The 4,669-nt window shown below is 39.0% G+C and overlaps 1 pseudogene; it reads left to right on the top strand.

Moving 5' to 3' along the window:
• The first annotated feature begins 1,917 nt into the window (after positions 1 to 1,917).
• LOC122067068 lies at positions 1,918 to 3,154 on the top strand (annotated as a pseudogene).
• The last annotated feature ends 1,515 nt before the right edge of the window (positions 3,155 to 4,669 follow it).

Raw genomic sequence — 4,669 nt, 5'->3', positions numbered from 1 at the left:
GAACAAAAAATTAATATTAGGAAAAATGGTTTCTGTGGGGGGGGGGGGATTGTGGCCCATACACCCACATACATGGGGATGAAAGACTAGCCCACCCCCCATTAATAGTAAATGACACCTCAGTTGATCCTTCCTTGTGTGCTCTCATTGGCTCGCATGCACATGCGGGGACCACACTCCCTCACAATAATCACTTCCCCTTAATAATATTTAGGGCAATAGAACTCTTCCCGCTTGCACAACTCCTACTCCAGTGCGCAAGCCAATGGAAAGCTACACGGGAGCATTGACCACGTAGGGGTAAGGCATCGAGATAGGAGCTGTGCAAATGGACAAAGTTCTTTCTCCCTATTATTTATGAGAAAAGATTAGGCACATCACCCGTGTACCATAAACTAGCGTCCTCTATGTCTATATAAGAAAAGAAAAATACAACTCGCCTGGTCAATTCAGATTTAGGTCAGAGTGGGCAACTGATATGGGCCCCGAGTCTGAGCGTGTAACCCAAATCGGCCCAATCATCCAAACATTGATCACAGAATCCCCCTTCTCCTGGTAGTAGAGGTCAATTTCATGCACAAAGAGTCAAGCGACAACCTTAGGGGGTGTTTGGTTTGGTAAATCAAATGGTGTATGTATCAGATATGAATGTCAATCTTTTGATAGACATTCTTCTGAATTATGTTTTTTTCTGAAAAATCATTTGGTTGCCTTGAGGCTAGTACATGTTTCTCGCTGGTTGAGATATTGACTTCCATAGAGAATGTCTGTCCGCTTTCTCCTTTTATACTAGGTGGTAAAAAAGTTGCTCAAATCGGAGTTTAAGTGTTGTGGTAAACTCATATTTGAAACACATCCTTTGTAATATGATCATTCATGGGAAGTAGGATGCTCACTTATGAGGGTCATCCTAGTGGAACCAAACAACTCCAAAAATTAAGAATCATCATTCTAAAGAATGTCATCCCAAAGATTTACAGAACCAAACACCCACTTATCACCTCAGCCACACTACGCCATTTCCCACGTCAAGCAACAACCATTAGATTATTAGAATATACTAATCAACTTTACTTGCCCTTTCCTTTTAGGGGAAATTTTACAATTCCTGCCTCAATAGGTCCCACTTAAAAGTTGTGACATGGCTCCATGATTGGCTACAAATCTACAATCATCTGACTGGTTTTCTCAGTAGGCCCAACTCAATATTCGAATCATAAGCTATGTTTGGAAGCTAAGAAAAAAAAAAAAATCAAAAAAAGAGACATATACAAAAATCGTTGTGTAATTATGAATTTTATCTTATTATGTCACTCTAATTATTATTATTATTATTATTTTCTTTTCTTTTGCCGGTTATTAAACCTAGCCATACTCCCCACTCCCCAGTGACTCTTTGGATAAAGACCCCACGTCATGGTCCCTAAAATAATACAGATTTTGATCGAGTGAAAGCCAAAACCTTCAAAGCTTCTCCAAAGTGACTGTTTGGACTTTTGCCAATGATGATGATTGGGTACAAGTGTACAACCATATAATTGCACCAATCATTCTATCTAGAGAGAGAGAGAGAGAGAGAGAGAGAGAGAGAGAGAGAGGGGTCAAACGTCAAAGATAAAGTCCAAGGACGGTGTATAAGACTTTGGTTGAAGCTTAAAGCAGACAGAACCATGCCAGAGGTATACATCTTGTGATAAACAAACACCATTAGCAAAAGAGATATATCCTCTACTGAATCTCCAATTCCTTCTTCTTCTCTCCTTTAAATTCTCTGCAAGCAGAAAAGCTCTTGATCAAACAGAAAACGAAGAAGACGAACTGCCTTCCATGAACAGTCAGAACGGTTGGTTCTTCCGCTAATTAATCCTTCATTTCTCTTCTCTTACAAAATCTAAGTTCAGGAGTATATAATTAGTTATGTCGCCCAAGTTGAAATCTCCTCTAACATGGACAGGTCAGTCCATTAAAACCTTTCTATGCTTCAATTATTTGATTCCTTTCATGGATTAATGGTTCTGAACCTTTTCTAGGTGTACCCATTTGGGTTTTGATTTCGGTTTTTGGTTTTCTCAGGTGGGTCTTCGACTTCAAGGGAACACCTCAATAACGTAGGCAGCAAGTTAAACGTAAATGAGGAATATAAGGAAGCTTTCAGAACAAAGTCTTACATAGAAATCTGGAGCAAAGTTCAATCCCAGCTGTGAACAACTACTGAAGATAGACTCACTTTATCTCTATCTCCTTTCTCTTCTTACACAGACCTCTCTGATTATTTGCTTGAACCTCCACAAGAGATCCTAATTGACATGATCCAGAACTCCAATGTCCATCTCCATCAACTCCTAATTGATTATTTCGAATGCAGCTTAGAAGCAAGCAAGATATGTGGATTGCTCCTTCAAAGAATTGATCAAACATGTGGCGATTATCATCGGAGAATTCAAAGTATCATCAACCTGACAAATAAAGTATCAGACTTCAGAAGTTATAATGATGACCATTGCAGAGTCATACTGGGAGAACTCAATTCATTCTCAAAAATTGATAATCCACTCTCTTGTTCAAGTCCACTACAATTCCATTCTATCCATGACAGATATGGGATGATGCTTGATCAACTAACATTGACACATAAAAAGATTGCTACGAGAGAGAAATTGATTCGCTTATGTAAGAAAGTTGTGGGATTGAGCCTTGGAATCACTTGTGGTGCACTTGTAATTGCAATACTAGTCCTTGTGGTGCACAGCATTGTAGGACTTGCAGCTTCACCAGCCATGTTCACTGTTTGTTTAGCTGGCTTGAAAAAGAGGATCAAGTCCACTCGAACGGTGCTTATTCGAGCAAACTTGCCAGGCTTGGTGCACAGCTTGATGCAGCAGCTACGGTGGTGTATATACTGAATAGGGATCTGGACACTATGAGTAGACTTGTTACAAAGTTACATGATGAGATAGAGCACAGTAAGACTATTGCCAAAATGTGTGTAAAGAATCAAAAGAGGCAAATATTGATTGTGGTGGTGAGGGAGTTTAAGAGCAACGAGTCTTGCTTCATGGAGCAGCTAGGGGAGCTAGAAGATCATGTGTGCTTGTGTTTTCTTACCATCAACAGAGCTAGAAGGCTTGTTATACAGGAAATAATGGTGCAATAAACGATTCCAATCTCAATCATAATGGTGACGGTGAAGGCAATGATCATGATAATAACAGGTTAAGCCGATTAGAGATTAGTTGCATGTGATGGCTTCATTTCAACTGCGAATAAAAGTTATTCATTCATTTGTTTAATGAGGTTCTTTACAGAAGACCATCCATTTGCACTAGTGAGTGATCTCAAGCAATCAAATATAAGTTGCATAATCAGTTTTTTCCCCCCAATTTGCATAATCAGTTTAAAAGTTAAAACTCTAACTAACTATTATTATTTGAGGTCAAGACATAGGCCTTCTATTTTCTTGCAACTTGATAAACAAAGAAGAGAGAAACAGATAAAGGGCCATAATTTGGTGCAAGTCTTGGTTTTGCAGCAATCTGGGAGGAAGGGCTCCAAGAGGGTTCTATATAGTATTTTACCGCAACGGAGAAGATGCTTGATGGCTTGCTTCGCTTTTCCCATTCATCAGTTCTATTTGGGTCGAAACCCTGTAGTATTTCTGTTTCAATGTTAGTTTCTACTCGGGGGGCTGGTGAAACCAAGATTTTTTTTCCGAGATCTTGTACCATGATGGATATTCAGTATTGCTAATGCACTATCATTATCTATAGTTATGTATGGTATCACATACAAGTATGACTCATTTCTAGTAAGTCCCTGCAACTCGTTTAATCTCTGTGTTAGTATGATAAGGTCATTCTAAGCTTCACACATCTAGTTGGTATTTCACATTAGATTCTTCCTTGGAATATCTACTGTCTGAACAACCATCCATACAAGAGGCATCTACACTTCTACTTCCCCACACCCATTTTGCCTATTTTATTAAATGAAGCTACTGAAAAATACTACTTAATGACTGCTTTAAATTTAAATTGGAGGTATCCAAGTCAGTGAAACACACCCAGTTTGCAAAAATCACAAATTAAGTCAGTTTCTACCCTTGTTGTTTCTTATGGTCCAACTTCCAACCATTACATGGAAAACTGGAAGAAAAACAGAATAGAAAATGACACGTACACCCATTTTCTTTGTTTAACAAGATCAAGCCACTGAAAATGATGCTACATGAGTGCACAGTACACAGTTTCATTTGGGGGGGGGGGGGGGGAGTTCTTGACAAAAGAAGCAGCAGCAAGAACTCACTGCCAAGAACCAAACCCAAAATGGTGGAAATTGAAATTGAAAACCTGGATTAGATTGCAAATTCGGCGAGTTGGGTGTTTCGTTGACTTGGGTATCTTCAATTTGATCAATGGCGGTGAGTTCTTTCTCTGATTTTTCAGTCAGGAAAAAAAAAAAAAATCCACAAAATTTACAAATTAGCCCATCTTTCAAATTTCAGTTTCTGCCATTTTTGTTTCATAAGAAGAAGACCCATGATGAAAAATATATAATGAGAACTCACAAACCTTAATGCCTTAACCAGAGAAGAAACAGAGGTGTAGTCAGGGTGGCAATCCCTGAGCTCCATATTGAGAGAAGCAGCAGCGCTTTTTCAGTGATCTCTGCC

This window comes from Macadamia integrifolia, unplaced genomic scaffold (assembly GCF_013358625.1).
Source record: "Macadamia integrifolia cultivar HAES 741 unplaced genomic scaffold, SCU_Mint_v3 scaffold2690, whole genome shotgun sequence".
NCBI classification, from domain to species: Eukaryota; Viridiplantae; Streptophyta; class Magnoliopsida; order Proteales; family Proteaceae; genus Macadamia; species Macadamia integrifolia.
The sequence above is the reverse complement of the archived record's forward strand: the minus strand, read 5'-3'. Positions and strand labels throughout refer to the sequence as shown.